At 38.1% G+C, this 22628-nt stretch overlaps 1 long non-coding RNA gene across 1 annotated transcript in view; it reads right to left on the reverse strand.

Moving 5' to 3' along the window:
• Window positions 1–444: 444 nt before the first annotated feature.
• The window catches only part of LOC144323151 (uncharacterized), a 36634-nt gene continuing 14450 nt past the window's right edge, over window positions 445–22628 (reverse strand). Inside the window, exons 3-7 of the long non-coding RNA XR_013388656.1 lie at window positions 8411–8523; window positions 6940–7032; window positions 4053–4179; window positions 1093–1258; window positions 445–569 (exon numbers count right to left, since the gene is read on the reverse strand). This is a non-coding gene — a long non-coding RNA (uncharacterized LOC144323151). The remainder of the gene's footprint in view (window positions 570–1092; window positions 1259–4052; window positions 4180–6939; window positions 7033–8410; window positions 8524–22628) is intronic.

The following is a 22628-nucleotide window of genomic DNA, read 5'->3' on the forward strand; positions in this document are numbered from 1 at the left end:
GTCTTTATTATACAAGTGTATGTACAAATAATAACAAAGCTATCATTAATGGAGTGCCTAATACACCGCAGACATGTATAGAATTTCTGTGAGGTCGGCGTTACTGCCATCCCAGTTTTACTACTAGTAATCTGAGTTCAAAGTAGTTGATTTCCAGAAGGCTCCAGCTAATAAATTAGGGGGCTTGAATCCAAACAATCGGATGCTAAATATTCTGACATGGAGATTACACTACACACTCACACATGCTCACACACACACACACAGTGCAGGTACTGAACTATGGAAACATTCTTGGCAATGGGAGCAAGATTTAAAAAGAAGAATTCATGCTCATTATTGCTTTCTAACCTTTTGTTGAATGTACTGCATTAGGCTGCAGAAGGAATACAGCTCTGATTTGTGTCCTCTAACAATTATTAGATTTTTTATTTCTAAATATTTAGCTCAACACGAAATTCTTCGTTTCCAGTTGTTGGGGCTTGGGAGGCATTGAAAGTTAATCAGAAGGTGTGAAAAATGTAACTTCATTTTCTTCCTGTCATCCCAGGGCTTTGCTCTGGCTGCAACTATTTTTAAGACACAAAAGGCAGGCGTATATTATTTCTTCCTTTTACCAGTCATGCGTCTTAATAACAAGTACCTATGGCTTAGCTTTATAAAGAATCTGAAATAAAACCTTGTGTATGTTTTATCTTGTGATTCAAAGATTAACTGATTGATTAGTCTCAGGACAATTTCGCTGGATGAAGTATTTTTTCCTTTTTGTTGACAAGTCACACTTTTCATTTCTACTTATATCAGTGTTTTTCCTTCACTTACAAACTTGGTTATTTTCACCTGGTCCTGAATTCCACACTTATGGTTCTAGGTAACAGCTGACTAACTAGCTAACCTAGAGGTAGGTGAGACACAACTCTTTCTTTCCCCTTTTCCTCCTGTCCTCCCCTCCTGGCCATCCTCCCCCTGCTCCTCATCGACTCCTCCTGCTGCCCTCCTTTCTTTATTGCCATGGGTGTCACCATCTGGTTCCAGGGTGCCACAACCCTACCTCCACCTCCCCATCCTCACAGCTACATCTTCTATAATTACCTTTCTATTCCAGGCCAGTGGTATGAACTTTGCACATGCTATACCATTCAGTCTTCAAAATAATTCTGAGGGGTAAGTATCTGTGTTAGGGTTTCACAGAGGAATGGTCCGTGATTCAGCAGCCACAGGATACTGCATTTCCAAGCTCTCAAGTTTTACAGCCAACCTGAACATTGGGAATAAATATATGTGAGAGATGGTTAGGAAAAAAAATACAAATAACTGTATTGGAGAGCTTGAAATTCATGAGGTGATTTTAATTATATATACACACATCTAGCTTGCAATGCCAATTGTGTTCTGCCTTGGAAAACGCAGCTCTTGTTTAAAATAAAGTATGCGCATTTGAATATCATTGCTGGAAAGGAGATTACATAATGAGCAAATAATTGCATTCCAGGAAATCATTGTGTAGAATATAACTTCAGGCTTTTTGATTAACCTTTATGTCCTTGTACATATGACTCACCACTCAATACAGTTCAGTCATTGCGCAAGAATGTATGGGTTTCATTCTACTTAAGTTAAAAAAAAACTTTCAGAATATTTTTCATAATTGCATTTTATTTTACACAAATGTAATAATTCCCATACATTTGTCTTAATTCAGCCAGTTTATTTTTGTTTTGTTCTATTCATGTTTGCTAAGTACTTTTTGTTTGGGCTTATTGTAGCTTGGGAGTTTTAGGTTTATATTTCTTATCCTCCTCTGTATTTTTTAACATATATTTCTGGTTCAGAAAATTTAATCAAAACATAATTTCTTTATGACAGAAAGTGGGATTGAATTTTAAGTGTGGAGGTATTTGGATAATGAGGCATCTGTGGTGTTAAACCTTGAAGACCTGTCTTTTTGAAAAAAAAAATACACCTGAAAATATATGTTTTTGAAATGATTGCACTCAAGGATGGTTAATTATAACATATCTAAACTGAAGGGAATCTCAGAGATCATTTTACTTCCATCCTCTTGTTTTATAGCTAAAGAATGACCTTTTGAATTTAAATGAACTTCCCAATGACACTAAGGCCTGCTCCTTTTCTCCTAGAAGTTGATCTTGCAACCTACATTCACAGCAATCTAATGAAAAACTAAAACACCAATTCCTTTGATTTACAGTCTTCAACAGGACTTACTAAGCAAGCCAATAGAAGAGGCAAGAGGAAGGGACACCCATCTGAGCTTGGTTCCTGGCCTTCTGCCTCGGGTGAATACTCATCACCAAGATGAGTGCAGCCTTGTATTGATGGAGTTCCTGAGCTAACTCTGGGGGATGGGGATTGGAGGTAGGTGTTTACTCAGACACTGGAAGTCAGGAGACATTTTTTTTTTTTCTATTATTGGAGTTCAATTTGCCAACATTTAGCATAACACCCAGTGCTCAACAGCAAAGAAACAATCCAGTCATGAATTGGGCAAAAGACATGAACAGAAATCTCACAGAGGAAGACATAGACATGGCCAACAAGCACATGAGAAAATGCTCCACATCGCTGGCCATCAGGGAAATACGTCCCACGTTGGGCTTCCTGCATGGAGCCTGCTTCTCCCTCTGCCTGTGTCTCTGCCTTTCTCTCTGTATGTCTCATGAATAAATAAATAAAAATCTTAAAAAAAGAAAAAGGATTACTTTCTCCAACACTATGCATCCCCTTCCATTTTTTAAGAGAGAAGGCAGGTGAGTCTATTGGGCTGATGCAATGTGCTGACAGATGGTCAGGAGGGCCCTGGAGAGAGATGCACTATACCTGCCTTGGAGGCACACTAAAAGGAGCTCCAAAGAGCGGGGTTTGAGGACAAGGCAAAAGTGTAGGTAATCTCGATAAAGTCAAACAAAAGATGTAATGAGAGAGATTTTGAGGATTCATAATTTATGTATAAATTTATGCAATTTAATGGAGCTAAGATTCCAGAAGTGGAACTCCTGAGGGATGACAAAAGGGCACACGTGGCTCTGGGAGCGGGCTCCCGAGGCAGCCGAGCGACTCTGCTCTTTGACGTTGCATCTGTCATGATCTGTCTTCTTCTCCCCCTTCCCTACTGCTCCTGTTCTAGTCCATGCCATTGGATCCCTTTTCTTGATTATTCACTAGTTTCCCAGTTTCTTTCCTTCCTCACTGGTCCTTGTTTCAATTCCTGTGTTACACTGAGGCTGGAGAGATTCGTCACCTACAAAGTCTCCAGCCTCACCTCAGTTAAGACTCTTCCTAGCTCAGAGATTCCATTACCTATTCCATATGCCAACTACTGTTAGCCTCCTGTTCTTTCATCCTCTAGAAACACCTTTGTCACTTGGTAGCCTCACCCACTCACTACAGCCACGCCCCTCACCACGCCACGCCCTCACCTGCGGCCACGCCTCTTATGATGCTCTGGATTAAGGTCAGACCTATTTACCATAGCCACGCCCCTCACCAAGCCACGCCCTCACCTGCAGTCACACCCTTACCAAACTGCTCTGGACTATGGTCAGGCTATTTACCACGGCCACGGCCCCTTGCCAAGCCACGCCTTCACGGACAGCCCTGCCCCTCGTCACGGACACGCCCCTGCCGGGCCACGCCCTCACCTGCGGCCACACCCCTTGTCACGCCCCTGCCCCTTACTAAACTGCTCTGGAGTATGGGCAGCCCATTCCCCATGGCCACGCCCCCTGCCGTGGCCACGCCCCTCCACAAGCTACGCCCTCACTCCTGCTCAGCACACCTATTGGAGCTGCCTGTAAGCACCAGCCCCTCCCTGCTCTTTTCTTCGTTCGTGCTGATTTCCTCACCGGATGCAGCCTCCTTCCCTCCTCAGTTTGCTCAACCTCCACAAATCGATGCATCCACCTCTAGTGTCACCTCTTTTTGGAAATATGTCCGGGTTCCCTAAAGCTGAGCTAGGCCCCTGTGTTTGTATATCACCCCGAAGATGTGATTATCACATGTAAACCACATCTAATAAACGTTCCGCTTACCCTTTCCATTCACACGCTAGAGATCCTTAAGGGAAGGAAGGAGCTGTGCGTTCCGTTTCACCCTCCACTTCTCACAGTGCTTAGCGTCCAAGGGGGTGCCCAAAACATATTTAACTCGGTGAATGACCTGATCATAGGAAATGGTGAGAGACCTCCTCAAATTCAGAATTCTTTCACAAACCACAGAGCTTCTCAGTAAAGTATTCAACTCTAGGGGTTTTTGCTAAACGTTCTGCTCTAATTGTCCTGGGCTCCGATATGAACGCCCCCGGGGAGAGGAAGGAGAAGCTGCTACTTTTAAATGTTGCCATCATTTCCCCGTTCTCTATGGCGCCAGGGCCGAAAGAGGCTCGTCTGAATCCATCTGATGACTCCGTTTGTTTTTTATCAATCTGGTGAAATGAGTGAGTGTGTTGCCCTCTTTCCTCCTTCCAATATTTTACCAGGTTTCTAATCCTTTTCCACCTCAATTTCTCTTCACTGTTATTTCCCACTCAAATTCGACATATGATACATTCTATTAATATTCTCCCCGTTTAAACCTACAGAGCACATATCGCTTCACTGATCATCTGGAAGGAGAGGTTGCTTGAAAATAGAGCTAAATTATTTCTCAGGTGAAAGGCATTGCATGATAAGGGATTTCACCTTTAGCAGGGCTCTTGCCCATTTCATTACATTTTGTTGAAAAATTCAAAGTCTGAGTCTCTGAAAATTGTGCATGTATAATGTCTCTCTGTGCTTTGAAAACCGTTCTTATACGAAAATACAGAGCATTGTTCCAGCAGATCAGATTGGCCAGGGGCACGCTGGGCTTGGTATCTTCCTAATACCTGGAGTTTGTAGCGCAACTCTGAGAAATCTCTATTCATTCAGCCATGCATTCAAACACTTTTACCTAGTGTACACACTGGGACTATCAAGTCTTCCTCACATGTATCATAAATCTATTTACCTGGCAGTCACATTCATATGCCGTGTGCCTGATAACCTACTGTTCAGTACCTACAAAATTTGAGATGACATATATTCTGACTTCACGTAATTATAATTGGCATAGTGTTACAACTAGAGTTAGATCATCTGTGTAAGTAGATTCGTGGTGCCTCTTCTTTGCCAAGCTTCATGGTAAACCTAAGTTTTACTAAATGTATTCTCCCTTGAGCCTTCGCTATCTAGTTTATCCTTTGGAATGGCTGTATATCCTGCCAAATCAACTCATGGAAACTCTGCTTATTATTGTCTATTGCAGCTCATGCCCAGATCCATTCTGTGCCCCTTACTATCCTGCTCTATGCCTCCAGAGGCTGACTGCTACATTATCTCCCTGACAGTTTCTCCAGAAATGCACATTCTCCCTATGTCTTCAGTCCTAGGGGTGACATCGTTTCTCTGTTGCTAGTGCATCATGGGCCCTCAATTCTCCTAATCCTAACTTCCTTCAGTTAAACCCTTTGAGTGTGCCATTCTTTTTTTTTTTTTTTTTTTTTTTTTTGCTGGGGCCCACTGACAGCCCAAAAGTTAGAGCTGAAGAGAAAATCTAATTTAACATCTGTATTAGTTCCCGGTTATAGCTTAACAAATTCCCCCCCAACACTAGTGGCTTAAAACAACATATATGTATTCTTTCATAGTCCTGGAAGCCAGAAGTCTACAATCAAGGTGGTGGCATAGCCACACTTCCTCTGAAGGATCTAGAGGAGAATATCCTCTTGTTTCTTCCAGCTTCTGGTGGCTCCTTGGCTCATGGCAGCAGCATCCTTCCAATCTTTGCCTCTGTTTTCCCATGGCCTTTCTTGTGTGACTGTATGGGTAAGCTCCTCCTTTTCTAATAAGGACATTGGCCATTGGTACCTGCCTTAAATCTAGGATGATTTCGTCTTGAGATCTTCAACTAATTACATTTGCAAAGTCCTATTTCCAAATAATGTTACATTCTGAGGTCCTGAGTGACTAAGAATTTTGGGGAACACTGTTCAACCCACTATATCTCCATCCTTAAGAAAAAAAATCCTCTAATACTTGTCTTCACAGAAGGTAATCAGTATATATGTAATAAAAAGAGAATGTAGCCATATAAGGTTGACAATTTATCACTAACCCTGTTTTTTAAGAGCTCATATGATGAGTAGAAGGGCAAAGATCTATATTTAAAGCACTGATGGTGTGCATTTATATTCAGGATATAAATTTGTCTGACTATGATGGAGACCACAAATAATTACCTTGGAGAGAAAGAAAGATGGCTATTTCTCAAGCTGATGTGGCAGCTCAGATCTACAAAGTTGTCAGGAGTCAACAATATAGGCTCTTTCTCTCCAGGCGGTTTCCTCCTAGCATGTTGCCCTTATCCACGTGACTCAGGATGGCTCATCACATACCTCCATTCTGGTTTTCATGGAGAACAAAGGGTACTGACAAGGTCACACTTCCAAGAATTCCTACATATCACTTTTCTAAAGATTGATTGATTGATTGATTTTAGACACAGATAGAGAGTGAGATGGGGCAAGCGAGGGGAGGGATACAGGGAGGGAAAAAAATATTCAAGTAGGCTCCCTGCTAGGCATGGAGCCCATCATTGGGCTCCATCCCAGGCCCCTGAGATCATCAGTCGGACACTCAAATGACTGAGCCACCCAGGCACCCCAACACGTCATTTTTCTTATTATATCCAGAACTGCTTTATGTGGCCCTATATGTATAGTTGCAAAGGGAACTGGAAGATAAAGGGTTTATTTTGAAGTCCTGTGTTCAGCTCAATATCAGGACTCACTCGCTCAGAGAGAGAAATAAAGAACAGGGTTTGTGGGATAATTAGCATTCTAAATCACCTTCTGCAAGACCTTAACTATCAAGTACTTCAGCATATCTGTCTTACACCAACCTTTCAGAGGCTGCACAACTTTCTGTAAAACTTTTGATTAATTCCTCTGAGACATTGTTTAATAGATACTTTTCATGCTTCCATAAGTTCATCCTGAAACGAAGAACCATTAATTGTATGACTATCATGTGCCAAACATTCATTTGGTCAACAATTATTTATTGGGCACCTAGTATGTATCAGGTATTGAAAAGCTAATGGTGACAAAGATAAATGGAGTCCTTGTCCTTCTGGGGAAAAACGATCTTGATTGGGGTGGAGAAGTAATCTAAAGCAGTGAATAAGTGAATTCAATAAAATCATATCATGATCAATATTATTGAGAAAAGCAAATGTTCTGTAGAGACTGACTGGGAATGAGGAATTTATTTTAAACAAGACAAATATGCCTTGAAGCTTTTCAACAATTGTGACGGAAGGATGGTATTTTCCCTATTTACACGTTTGAAGGAACAGTGGTGTTTATCATCCTCTCATTTTCTCCATGAGCAAATTCCCCAAGGTCATACACCTGGTCAACTAGTCCCTGATTTTATTTATTTATTTTTTAAAATTTTTATTTATTTATGATAGTCACAGAGAGAGAGAGAGAGAGGCAGAGACATAGGCAGAGGGAGAAGCAGGTTCCATGCACCGGGAGCCTCACGTGGGATTTGATCCCGGGTCTCCAGGATCGTGCCCTGGGCCAAAGGCAGGCGCTAAACCGCTGCGCCACCCAGGGATCCCCTAGTCCCTGAATTTAGAGGCTGAGTCTGGACCCAGTTCTCTCTGCCCTCCCCACCTGTTTCCATTTCCTCTAACTCTCTAGATTATTTCAACCTCAATTTGTGAAATACATAGTTCTGCAGGAATATTTTAAGAAGAAGTAGTAAGCTAATGATCTTATGCAGCTCTGTGATTTTCACATCACAAAGTTAATTTACAGAGTATAGACATGAGCAGTAAGAGACTAACTGGGATTACAGGTCTCAGGACCATGGCATTTGAGAATTAGTTAGAAGACTGTGGGCACCATGCTTGCAGAACAAAAGTCCAAGGGGGGTACATGAGAGCAGTCTCCAAATATGAAGGGAGGTCACATGAAAGAGGTGAGCTTGTTCTTTAGGGCACCACTATACAGAATCACATTTGAGGGGTAGAGGCTAAAAATAATAGTAGCTAAAACCTAATAGCAATTACTATGGAGTAAACACTTTATGTGTATTAACTAAATTAATCTTCATGGCAATAGTACAAGCAGATACTGTCATTATCCAGAGTTTACCAAGGATGTGACTGAGGCACAGATAAAGTTATCTGGCCAAGAATAAAAGGTGAGCTGGAGTGCCCACATGTCTTCTGGCATTACCATCTGTCCTTAAAATGCAGAGCTATCTTGCTTTATGTTGAAAGATTAGCTCCTTAACAAATGTGGCTCTGATTCATTCAAGATGAGGTAGGTCGTGATTAAAAAAAAAAAAAAAAATCTTACCATCCAAAGATGGGAGGGAGAAGGACCTTAGTATGTGGTGAAGAGGTTGGTTAATCTTCTTTCTAGTCTCTTTAGACAGATTACATATCCACTCAGATGGAAGCCACAGTCAACTAAAGAGCAAAATGTAAAAATAACAGTGTGTTGGTTACATCTTACATCACTTAGTAAGGTATTGTTGATGAGACACAAAATCCGGGCTTAGATGCCCAATAAGTTGTCAATCAATTCAGGGAATTCCACCTCATGTTCTGAACAGGAAGGTCCTTGGACAACTTGGTCATGTACAAGCATGCGTCTTGTTTATCTGTACAATATAGGTTTTTCTGGAGCTCACCATTTGTAAAACAAATGTTGCTTTAATAATTCAGAAATATAAGAGTCTAAAACATGGAATGAATGTTCTCAGCAATAACTAGAGAAGTCTTGAGGCCAATGCCTCCACACCATGGCTGCCACTGTACTCCTCTTCCTAGGAAACCTGACCATATCTAACATTGTTTGCACTCATTTCCTGAGGCCAAGATTTTCCAGTAGAAATTAAATAAGTAAATCATTTTTTTAAAAAAGATGTTATTTAGCTGTATGGGTAACGACTATTTCGTAAACCTATTAGGAAAGAGAACTCCCATGCATTTCTTTAATGTTATTCTAGTTTGCAGTTCATATTTTGCTTAATGAAAAAATTTTGTGACTCCTCTCTTAGAGGAGTAAGACATTTTGTTTGAGGGATGGGTGCGCTGATGAATTAGGTATGGATCTCTTTTGTTATGTTTTAAGTCTATTACTTGGTCATAGATTCTCCTGTTTTTGAAATTTATTTCTTTTGGGGCATGGAGATTTGAATAACTTTTCCTTCTGTGTGGGAACATACCCTTGGTTCTGTTGTCTCGCCCTCTTTTACTTCTAAATAAGGGAAATGGTGCTCATTTTCATCGTTTCAACTACTAACAATATTCTGATGGACACATCTTAACCTGTATTTTGAGGACCATAACTTCAATGTTACTACTCACACTGGAAGTGTAACAGAGCTTAACTTCCCTTCTCCACACATTCAGCATTCCACACTAAGACAATTCCTCTACATTTGCTGCTTTTTTGAGTCAACCCCCCACCCCCATCTTCCTAGTTTCCCCCAGCACAAAGATTGGGATTTCCACTTGTCAATCCTGTCTCATCTGCCACCATGGCTCACTATTAAGTTACACTGTTCTGTCTCTTGTTCTTGAACTTGCTCTTGAGAACTTTCGAGAGCTTACTCTGTTTTTCTCTCATTTCTGGATAATTGAGGCAAGGCCAAGTACATATTTTTATATATCATTTTGGGCTCACCTATAGAACATAAACAGAGATGTGAACATAGTCAGCATTGAATATATAGACTTTTGAGAGATTTAACTTAGAAATCAGTCTGATAAACTACCCTGATAGAGAACTTCCAATGACAAGGATTTTGGATTTTTAAATGCAACCAGATTGTATTAGCAGTAAATAATAAGGATATAATGTAAATGCAGAGATAAAAAGATGATTCCATTTTTTAAATTTAAAATGATAAAAAGAAATGCAAATGAAGACAGCTATTTCAAGTAGTTGTAATGTCAAAAGTGAACACAGAGACACATTCCAAAGAGTGTGGGAAAATAAGTCAGCTATTTAGATGTATTTGATTCAGCAAAAGAGAAACCATTTTTCATCTTTAGAAACACTTTTGAGCACTTCAAAAACAATACTTAGATTCAGAAGACAGGTACATTTTCATTACCCTCTGTCATACTTTTTCAGTTACTAATGGGGAGAGGTTTCAAAACTGATTCAACCCTTGAGTCCTTGAGTGTGATACTTAGATTAAGCACTCCACTTCCAGAGGCAGGTTTCTCAGACCCCGGCATGATGGAATTACTTGCTAATATACTTGTTAAATATACAGAGTCCCAAGACCATCTCTGGAGCTGGGGGTTGATGTTGAACAAGGACCTCTGATAATTCTTATGCACATTACATTTTGAGGAATGCTCTTCTACCAAAGACTACGGACATCAGCCAGGTTGGTCTCTGTACACCGTAACAGAATGACTAGAAGATTTAAGATAATCTTGTCCAATTTCCAAGTTCTTGGACTGTTCTTGGCCTGGGCTTCATCATCTGCAAAAGAGCCCTGAGGGACCAAGGAGAGATTTATGGTGCCTCCATGGTTCTAGATGCTCAACATGGAGGGACACAGTTGCAGAAGCTCCAAAGTATTCATTGCCACCCATTTTTCTCCTGTGCAGAGAATGCTACACTGAGTTGTTAAAAGTTATTACTGGTATATGTCTTAGTACTGTTCCAATAGAGCTTAAAAATTTAATGAGAGTAAATCACTCTAATGACTGCTCTAGTGTTTTTATGTGTATGTTTCCACTAATTTATCAGTTTGTTTCCTTAAAGAAAAAGTGGTTTAATTACCCATAACAACACTACATCATTTCAGAAACTTTTGAATATATTTCTTTCTTTTCATTTTGGTATGTGCTTATAAAACTTTGAGTTTTTTTTCTTACATATTAGGAAGGCGAATGGGCAAAGAGAGGGAAGATGGATGGCAAGCTGTAATTTAATCTCAAGGTACTGATAATATCATAAACATCATCACGATGTATGGATTGAATTACAACTTTGTAATCAATCTCTCTCCCTATCTATTATCCACCAGAGAACAAATGGTGGCAGGGGCATCTAAATCAGAGAATGTATCCAGCAACAAGACTGACAAATGAATGTAAACTACTTCTGAAACTTCCCTAAATGAAAGTACCACTTACTGGTAAAAATAAATGAATTTAGGACTTTTCATATTACAATTGGGGCTAAACCCATCAGTTTTCTTTATGAAGACAAAGTAAGGACTTCAGAACTGGCCCTTCTGCTTTAATGAAATAATGTCCAAACTTGAAATTCTGTGAAGCTGTAAAACTAACACTCAGTACTTTGCTTAAACAGGGCTTTGCAATCTGGCACTTTCTGTTGTCACATAAGCCTAAACCACATTAAAAATAAGTGTTTGTTATAGAGTGTGATTCAAAAGAAGATATTACCTTTAAATCGTGGTTTATAAGTTATTGAATGCCCTTATGGGCTTTAGCTCATTACAAGATTTTTGAAAATATTAACTTACAAATATTAGTATGGGTGTCATATATATCAGGATGTGAGAATAAAACGAATGTACTCCTCTAAGGACAGGTCGGTGTATATGAGGGCCAGGTGTAAAGGTCAGGTTTTGAAAGTTCCAAGGACTTTTTCTAATCCATCACTCCTTACTTTATGGTCACTGTAGAATTATTCTCAGAAGAATCTTTTCACATCATATATTTATAATTATAAATGTGCACCTTTAAAGAACACAGTAATTTCTTAGGAAGAAGTATATTTCTTAGTGCATTATAGGGCACTGTAAAACTGGAACTGGACCCAATTTTAAAACAGCCCTGAAAGACTGTTGAGATGAAATAAAATCAGAGTAATTATTGAAAGTAATTACTTCCGAAGTGAGCAAAAAACCAACAAAACAAAACTTAAAAGTCAGAAGGGAGCATTAGAGCCACGTTGATTACTTTGTGCCTGATTGGTATCATGGACGAGTAAACCATCTGCAGGAAGGTACAAATACTCTTACAGAGGGTTTATCTTCTGGATGTGTATTCTTTTCCCGGATTAGAAGCTACTATAAACTGGAGCATCACTCTTTATTTTTCACTTATTGGACAGAGTTGATCAAATGTTATATAATCACTCCCAGATGTATGCCGTGTTACGTAAATGTATTCAAATGGAGAAAAAGGTAATTCAACGGTCCTTACTAAACAAATATCATAATAAATTATCATAATATCTAGTTAACAAGTTTTAGCATTTTCCATGTGACAGGCATCATTCAAAGGACTTAATATTTTAACTAATTTAATTTAACAACCGTATGCAATGAGTTCTCATGTTATCCCATTTTACAGAAGAGAAGGAGGTACAGATAAATCAGGGAACTTGCTCAGGGTCACACAAGTGACATGTTGGAGCTGTGATTTAAATGCATAAATCCGTCTATAGAGCCCGTGCTATCCACCACAATGTTCTGCATCTCACAAACTGAGATTAAAACCATTTCTTATATATGGATTCACAAATCAAATGCATACATGCCCCAGGCCCATAGTGTGTATTTGATACTTTGTGATCATTCCAGCAAATATGCTTTGAGACTTGAATTGTGTCTAATTGAAATGTTGTATCATTGGGATTCTCCTGAGAAACAGAACCAAAAGATTTTTTTTTTATCATTTTTTAAATTTTGGTTCTTAGTTTTTATTTATTTATTTGTATGGGGTTATCCTGCTTGAGCAGGTCTCTGAGCTACTTTGGATTTATGGCTTGACATTTTTCTCTATATTTGACATTTCAGTGCCACTATCTTTTCAATATGTTTCCTGCACATTTTCTTGCTCTTCTCCTTCTGGGACTTACATGTGCACATACATCAGACTTTTCGATATTGTGGCAACACTCTTGGTTTTTCTGGTCCTTGTTTTGTTTTTTTTTTTTTTAGTTTAGTTTTTTTTTTTTTTTTCCCCTCTTTGGGTCTGGTTTTGGGTATTTTTCTTGATTTCATTGTAAGTTTACTGATCAGGGTAACTTACTCAGCTGGGTCAAGTCCGCTGATGAAACTGTCAAGGAAATTCTTTATCCCTGGTATTTTGTTCCACATTTTCATGTAATTTCTACTTCTCTACTGAAATTCTTCATCTGTTCTGTATATTGTCCATCTGTTCCATTAGATTATTTTACATACTTACAATACTCCTACTGCCCAGTCTGAAAATTTTAACATCTAGGTCACTTCTATAGCTGGGTCAGTTCATGGTTTTGTTTTAACAATTAGTTTTTTTCCCTTGCTTTTTGCAGGATTTTGTCTCATAAATGTTGACTGAATATTGAATGTCACATAAAGAACATCAGTGACTGAGGGAAATGGAAATGCCCAGAAATGAGCATGCTTCTTCATCTTCAAGGCTGTTAGCATTGGTAGTGGTTTTGTGGTTGTGCTTAGCGCATTGTCATCTTCAGGTTCCCCAAACGGGGGGCTGCCACTGGGCTGTGCTTAGGCCAGTAGGCTGTGGCCCTGACAGTTTGTCTAGTGTTGCTGGTCTCCCCACAACTGGTAGCATTTTCCACATGTCTGCACTACGAAAGGGTTTCTCTCCTCTGTGTTCCTACCCATCTTCCATGTGAGGACTTCTGGGGGAGTCTCTTTTGTAGGATCCAGCTTCAGGTCAGGAAGCTACAGCATTTCAACTCCAGGCTTCCTCAGCACCCTGGCCTCTCCTCTCCTCCTGCTACCTCTGAGGGATCTTGTTCAGGGCAGCTCTCCCCCTACTGAATTGCTCTAGAATTCTGGGTACTAGCATCTTTCTGACCCTCCTGCAGTTAGGAGGTGTGATTTCATGATCCTTCCCTGCTTTCCTCATGTGAAAAGTGTTCTTCCTCCAGCCAGACCATTTTACTTGTGATCTCTGGTCAAGAGGCTTTCTCTTTTTTCTTAATAGAAGAAAGTTAGTGGGGCTTTATTCCCTCCTGCTGCTAATCTTGGAGCCCTGGGATTTGCTCTTCCTTTCTTAGCATCTTAAGGCCTTTACTTAAGAGGGAAAAGAATAGGCAGGGAAAGTAGTCACATGCCTTTACCACAGTGGCCGATTCCTGCACTAATACAGAGGCCCTTTCCATTTGGCCGCCCTGCCCACAGTGGTTTCCCTGAGCCTCCATGGAGTCTAACAGCAGGTGGGATTCCTCTGGGGCTTGGGGTTTCCATGTTTCTGATGATGCCTCTCTAGTCCATGCTCAGTCTATCAGAATTTATCGAAAATTTAGGTGTATTCTATCCCACTCGTGTGCTGACCATAACTTCCAAGCATTGACCTTTGCATAATCCAGTTCGTGGATCCTATGTCTCTTGGTGGTCATCTGTCTTCCCTTGAATTCTAAGCTATTTGGTTGCTCTAACTCAATGTTTTGATAAGAATAAGAACAATGAAGATTTCTTACCATTTCCCTATTTTTGTATGTCCTTGGCAGAAGTAGACTCTCAAGGCTACATAGAGCCAAACATCAATAAATATTGTTGAACTCTGTCATTTTCCATGCTTTTCCAAATCCATGAATCTTAAGAATAAAGTTGACAAATTGTAGAATGAGCATTTTGTGTTCTATATTGATTAGAATAAATGAAAAAAAAATTAAGATACATGAGGGACTTAGACAAAATCCTCCTTCTTAAAACTAAAGTGTACTTTTACTTTTTTGAAAAAAAAAATAGCTTTATCCATATGCCCCAAACTTTTAACCAAATTTATTGGTGATCCAGTGGCTCCCCATGGCATATTCCATCCATAGACCCATCTAACTTATAACCGAACAATGTGCCAAAAGTCACCCAAGCCAGAGCTTAACATATTTATTCCTAAGATTTGTGTCTCAGCGTGGAAATAAATTTAGAGCTAGGTAGCTGAGGAATATAGGTAAATTATTATACTAAAATATATGTCTTCCTGTTTTTGACCTTTAAAGATTTTTATATGTTTTATACATCCATGTCTTCTTTTCTTAACCATTTACAAGATAAGAAATGTATTTCATATTTCATTAAGGTATACATTTATAAGGATTTATGAGGTTCAGAATTAAGGTGACATTATCATGAATAAAATGATGGAAGTATAATTATGGCATAATTACCAACTATTAAAACATAACCTAAATAGCTATGTAAATAAACATAACCATTGTTTCCAATTTTTGTTGAAATCACATTACTAATACATTTTCTATTTTAAATAGCTACTCTTTCCAGGTTTTAACTCAGTTTTATTGGAAAAATAATGGTGACAATTTTAATTGTGGTAAGTACACATTATAGGTATAATCTGGGGATCTGAGAAAGTTGACATAAATTATGATGCTTTATGGCATTAATGATGGGCTCCTACTGGGACTGCAAAGCATACACCCTCATATCTCCACCTAATGGCTAATTCACTCTTTCCTTTTTCCCTCTTTATAAAATTAGCTAGTGGGCCCATAGTAGGGAAGAATGGCTGTTCCTACTCCAAACTTCTAATTTCATTCTAATCGAGTCAGATACATCCTCTGATCTTTACATTAGTAATGCCCAATTAGCAAGGCCTAGAGTAGAAAGTAGAAGAAAAATTGGCAATTCTAGGCCACTCACAGTAAAATCACTTAATCTCATTTATTAGCAGTTTTGCTAACCCACACTAAAATGGATAAATTGGAAGTTATTATGGGGGGAAAAGTGAGTCAGGGGCCACAGTTCCCAGATAACCAGTTTTTGAAGCAAGGTATGTTACTTAAGATAATATAAACTCCTTGCTGCCAGTGACAGTGATTTGTCTGAGCACCCAGAGCAGTGCCTTATACAAAGTTGGAATTCAACAGAAGTTCACCCAGTGAATGCATTAATAATATGACACCCTGAATTTTCCATTCAAAACATAAAGATATTAATATTTTGTCATATTTGTTAAATTATCCATTCATCGTTCATAGATACTCTCTATTGTGTGACAATGTGTAGGGGCTGAAAAGCCCCGATTAATTCTGAGTTTGATGGATATTTGTATAAAACTGCATTTCTAGGTATAGCCTCAGGCCAGGCATCTGAGCCAACATTACCATCATGAGTAAAAGTTAATTCTACTCTCTTATGCCCTAGTTTTAGGTGCCATATCCTCCAGGGAGTGAGACTGGGTATGCAAATACCTAGCTAAACAGAAAACTGATAGCTGATTTCACTGAAATGTAGCATATAGCACCTAAATAACTTTCTCAAATTAAAAAAAAAAAATTCTTGAAAAAACGGGTTAAAAAAAGCAGTCAGGAGGTTACTGTATTATGCTTCTGAATGCAATTTTTCCTATAAAGTTTATTGCAAAATACTACCCTGATGTAGTTAAATCCTTCCCAATGGCATGAGTTGTCATTTGCCATGTAATCTACTAAAGTAGAAACTTTTACTGGGGGAATAAGAAAAAATAAAAAAGAGGCAGTTTTTATTTAATCCCACTAACCAACATTATTATAAGATGATAAAAAAGATGGTGGGGGGGGATTGAATTTCTCAGAAATACTCTAGTAATAAATGGGTCAGAATGGGATGAAAAAGGGGGAAAAAGACAATACCACTCTACTTAAAAAATGAAACAGACGGAAATTCAGCAGGAGTTGTTGTTAATCAAAAAGCACCCACTTTCCAGCCCGGCTGCAAATTTTCATTTGCAGAAAGCTCAAATATCTCTGAAATTGATGCTCTGAATGAAAGGTGTGATTTCAGAGAAAACTTATAGCTGTCCTATTTCTTATGCAAGGGGACAAAAATCTTTTAATTTCTATATTCTGATTCCCCCACCAGATAGGAAGTGACACCTTTATTTACTTAAGATTAAAACAATCATACTTCTTAGCAAAGAATATTCATCTTTCATAAGCTAGTTGCTTTTAAGACATAAAGAACATCTTTTCAATAAAAGAATAACTAATTGGATGTATGCCACATGTATTTTTCCATAAATATGCTGCTAAGTATTTTCTACCTCATACAATATGCATTCAAGTTATCTTGTAGACACAATTTATTTTAAAGGGAGACTCCTGATTAGAATTCATAATTGTTTGCCAGTAAAATGAAAGTTGTATGTTAACTAAAAATTTACCTAAGCTGTTACTTCAAAAGTCAAATGAATAATTATCCAAAGATTAAAAATAACTCATAAACATCTCACTGTGAACATAGGAGTGCAAGAAATGTCCTGTCTTCTTTGGTTCCACAGTCTAACTAGAATAGATAAGATGACAACAGATTTTATATATATATCAGATATATATATATATCAAGTTAAGAAAATATAGTTTCACGCTTAGTAATGTATTTCTGAGGAAGTGCTGTCATCCCAACATTTAGTGTTATTGAATTTATTTAAATTCAAATTGCACTTCAAAACTCAGTACATTTACTTTTCCCCAGCTTTAGTGAGGTGTAATTGACAAATAAAAATTGTATCTATTTAACTTGTATAATATAATGTTTTGAATGAACTATGTATGCATTCTAAAGTTTTCACCACTAGCCAACCTAATTAACATATCCATCATTTCACACTACTATTTTCACCCTCCTTTCCTCCCTTCCTTTCTCCCTTCCTTCCTTCCTCCCTCCCTCCTTCCCTCCATTTCTTCCTTCCATGGTGAGAACACTTCAGATCTAACCAAGTTTCAAGTATATGATACAGTATTGTTAACTTGTTGCCATGGTAGAGTTTCCATCTCCAGAATTCATTTATTTTGCATAACTAAAAATGTTGTACCCTTTAACCAACATCTCCTCATTTCCCCCACCCCCTGCTCCAGGCCACTACCATTCAACTCTCTGCTTTTATGAATTCAATTCAATGCTTTAGATCTACATACAAGGGTGATTATGCATCATTTATCTTTCTGTGCCTGGCTTGTCAATTGGCATCCTGTCTTCCAGTTTCATCCATGTTATTACCAATGGTAGGATTTCCTTCTTTTTTTCTAAGGTTGAATAATATTCCACTATATATAATGAAAATTTATTAAATTTATAAATATATATTCCTTATCCAGACATCTATTGATGGGCTTTTAGGTTGTTTCCATATTTTGGCTATAGTGAATAATACTGCAATGAATAGAACACAGCTTGTCAAGATCTTGATTGCAGATAAATTATAAGAGACTTTATAGTTAGAATAAACTGAGGGTTGCTGGAGGAGAGGTGGATGCGGGGAATGGGCTAAATGGGTGACGGGTATTAAAGAGGGTACTTGTTGGGATGAGCACCCAGTATTGTATGTAAGTGATGAATCACTAAATTCTAGTCCTGAAACAAGTACTATGCTATATGATAACAACTTGAATTTAAATTTTAAAAAAAGATCTTGATTTCATTTCCTTTGTTTCATTCCCTTTGGATATATACTCAGAAGTGGGATTGCAGGAAGATATAGTAGTTCTATGTGTAATTTTTTGAGAAACTGCAACACTGTTTTCCATAGTAGCTGCACCAATTTACATTTCCACCAACAGTGCACAAGAATTCCTTCTCCATATTCTCACCGACACTTGTTATCTTTTTTTTTTTAAGATTTTATTTATTTGAGATAGAGAAAGAGTGCAAGTGGGGGCTAGGGGAGAGGGACAAGCTAACTGTTCTGAGCACAGAGCCCAACTTGGGGCTTGATCTCATGACCCTGAGATCATGACCTGAGCCAAAATCAAGAGTTGGAGGCCTAACTAACTGAGCCACCTAGGCACCCCGACATATGTTATCTTTTGTCTTTCTGATAATAGCCATTTTAACAGGTGTGGATGATATCTCACTTTGGTTTGATTTGTATTTTCCAGATGATTAGTGAAGTTGAGAACTTTTTCATATACCTGTTGGCCATTTGTATATATTCTTTGGTGAAATATCTATTCATTTTTCTTTAATCAAAGTCTTACTACATTTGTTTCCAATTCAAAAAGTGCTCTTAATAGTTCAGGCTAGGGTGCCTGGGTGGATCTGTTGGTTAAGCATCTGCCTTGGGCTCAAGTTGTGGTCCCAGGATCCTGGGATGGAGTCCTGCATTGGGCTCCCTGCTCAGTGGGGAGCCTGCCTCTCCCTCTGTGCCCCCAACCCCCACTTGTGCTCTCTCTCTCTCTCTTGCTTTCTCTTAAATAAATAAATAAAATCTTAAAAAAAAAACCCTTAAAAAATAGGTTAGGGCCTCTCAGAAGATGTTGCACTAACAATCAATGGTGAAAAACTAAGAAATGCCTTTGTGACAAAATAATTATATCTGTTTGAACTTTTTTCCAACCTCAGTTCTATCTATGGCAATTAATTTCCACATTCTTTAACAATAATGCTACCCTTATTAAAACACTGAAGAAAACCTGTATATAGAAAAAACATATATTGGTATGTTTTCTCCAAATTTATATGTAGATGAACACTGGTTAGAAAACATTTTAAAAACTCATACATCTTAAAGATTAAGAAGTAAAAGCTATGCTCATTGTCTTAGCTATAAAACACCATGTTTTAAGTTCTTCTGTTAGGTTCTTCAGGCTTTAGGAAATCAAAATTAACATGCTTTTCTTTTCTTTCTTAGTTCTGGCTGCTTTGGCTGTCTGAGTGGGATCCTTTGATGTTGCAGGAATGTAAGTTTCAGATGTAACTCTTATTCCTACTTGGAACATCTACCTTCAAAAATTCCATTAATACACACACACACACACACTTTAGAAACTTGAAAGTTTAAAGAAAAAGGAATCACAATATTGTATTTACACTTCAGAAAGAACACTAAGGGTGATCCATTTTATAACCCATATCTTTATTTTGTAGTATTTCATCTTTTCCTCAATTCTCTTGTTTATGAGAACTGCTTAGCAGGCTCATCTATAACAAATCCTGAAAACTCTGCTAGACACCCAGCCCCAGGATCATGTAAAGTTCTGATAAAACTGAATGAAATCTTAGACTGCTTCAGAATTGATGTAATGGCACAAGATCACTCCTCTAATGTAGCTTCAGAACTCAAGACCCTCGCCTGGGCCAGACAGAAGTGGACCTCTTGGTATATTTCTGGCTTCAAATGGGTTATCTTAGATCTTTTATAGAATAAAATTATGCTAACAAGTCATTTTGCTGTCTATACACAAAGCTCGATAGTCACATAAGAACATTGTAGAAATTGAAAAATAATCCAGTGGTGGAACATAGAATATAAACTTCAGAAGTTTAACTGCAATGTGCTCTCCTAAAACTTGATTATATTCTGTGCTCATAGGTGTCAATGTATAATTAATTTTATACATGGTTTTGCTTCAGTTGTCCTGTGATCATTTGATCCAATGTTCCAAACTTTCGTCAAAGAATTATCTTTCTTCTCGGCTCTGCTACATTAATACTCTGAGTTCATTGAGTTTAGGGTGGTCAGATAAAATAAAGGAAATCTGGTTAACTTTAAATTTCAGAATTACATATGGTGGAACTATGACCCAAACACTGGGTGGGCTATCCTTGAAATATTTGGACATACATATACCAAAAATTAATCTGAAATTCTATGTCACATGCTTCTATTTGCCAAATCTGGCTACCTTCACTGAGGCACACCATATTCTGGTATCCTCTACTGTAACCCCACTGCTTCTTACTCCACATTTACCCTTGTGTTGGGTACGTGACATTAGTTGCAAAATGTTGGATTGCTTGGGGCAACTGCCATAGGTACGCTAGAAATTATATCTTTCTACTATAGTTTTTTCTGAAATTGAAGCAGAGATTCTATCTTTCCCTTTGTCCACGAGAAGAACCATCCTGCCATGGTGCCAAATTCAGGGCCTCCTCCTATATATAGCCTGTGGTGAGTTGGTATATTTACCATCCATTACTACTGACAGTTTTACCACACTTGATAGAATATTTAATAAAAAGGACATTTGATCATACATATTTTTCATCAGGTTTATAATGCTTTTCTCCTTATTGAACATGAGGGCAAATGGATACATGATTAGTAATTTTCAACAACAAGCTGATATCCCTAAGGGCCTGATTCATGTTAAAATCTGGATAGATTGAAACTCAAGAATATGTCCTCAACTTTTCTTCTGGTGTGAATAGTTTTTATTTACCAGCCTTGAAATTGTAAGTATAACCAAGAAACTGACATCATGCTGCACATTTGGATGCATTTTTACCTATGTTTTGTTTAATTCATAAAACTATCCTAGTGAATTAAGTAAGTAGTGCTTAGTATACAGAAGAGTTAATTTTATTTCTTAAATTGAGAAGTTCATGCCTCCTGGCTTTGCTCAAATTCTGTGTTGGTATTCACTTGGAAAAAGCAACCGTAGCTGAGCAAATAAGATGAAAAAAGCAGTGTTAAACTTGTCAGCACAAGGACAGTTCTGACATGAAAAGCACATATTGACTTTTACTCTGTTAGTACATTAGAATTAACATGACACAGTGTTTCTTACCTTACATTTACCCTCATGTAGGGTTATATGAAATTTGTTGCAAAATGTTAAAGATTAATAGGGCAAAATTATGGAAAGATTTCATTTCACAAGGCTTTCTTTTTTTAAAGCAGTTTCAGAATTCATAGCAAAATTGAGAGGAAAGTACAGTGACTTCCTTGTATCTCCTGCTCCACACATGCACAGTCTCCCCTGTGATCAACATCATTCACTAGGTAAGACATTTGCTGCAACTGAATCTACAATGCCAAATCATGATCACCCTGAATCCGTAGCTTACCTTAGGGCTCACTTTCACTGTTGCATATTCTATGGATTTGGGCAAAATGTATAATGACATGTAAATAAATATCCTGATAATATACAGAGTGCTTTTTCCACCCTAAAAATCCTTTGTTCTCTGCCTATTCATCCCTCTTTGATATCCAACCTTTGGCTAGCACTGATCTTTTCACTGTCTCCATACTTTTGTCTTTTCCAGAATGTCATACACATGTACCATATGTCATGGCATGTCATGTAGCCTCTTCAAGTGGCTCCTTTCATGTAGGAATATCCATTTAAAGATACTTCCATGTGTCTTACGGCTTACTAGCTCATTTGTTTAGCACTGAATAATATTCCATTGTCAGTATGTATGATAATTTATTTATCCATTCATCTACTGAAGGATATCGTTGTTGCTTCTACATTTTGGCAATCACGAATAAAGCTGCTATAAACATCTACATGCAGGTTTTTATGTGGATACAAATTTTCAGCTCCTTAGGTAAATACCAGGAAGCATTATTGTTGGATCATATGATAAGAGTATATTCAGTTTTGTAAGAAAGCATCAAACTCTTCCAGAATGGTTATACCATTTTGCATCCCCACCAGCAACGAATGAGAATTTCTGTTGCTCCACATCCTCAACAGCATTTGGTGTTGTCAATGTTCTGGGTTTTGAACGTCTAATAGGTGTGTAGTGCTATCTCATTGTTCTTTTAATTTGCATTTCCCTGATGACATATGATGTGGAGCATATTTTCATATGCTATTTGCCATCTGTCTGTCTTCCTTGATGAGGGGTCTGTTATGTTTGGCTCACTTTTTAGTCAGGTTATTTATC

The sequence above is a fragment of the Canis aureus genome, chromosome 1, assembly GCF_053574225.1.
Source record: "Canis aureus isolate CA01 chromosome 1, VMU_Caureus_v.1.0, whole genome shotgun sequence".
NCBI classification, from domain to species: Eukaryota; Metazoa; Chordata; class Mammalia; order Carnivora; family Canidae; genus Canis; species Canis aureus.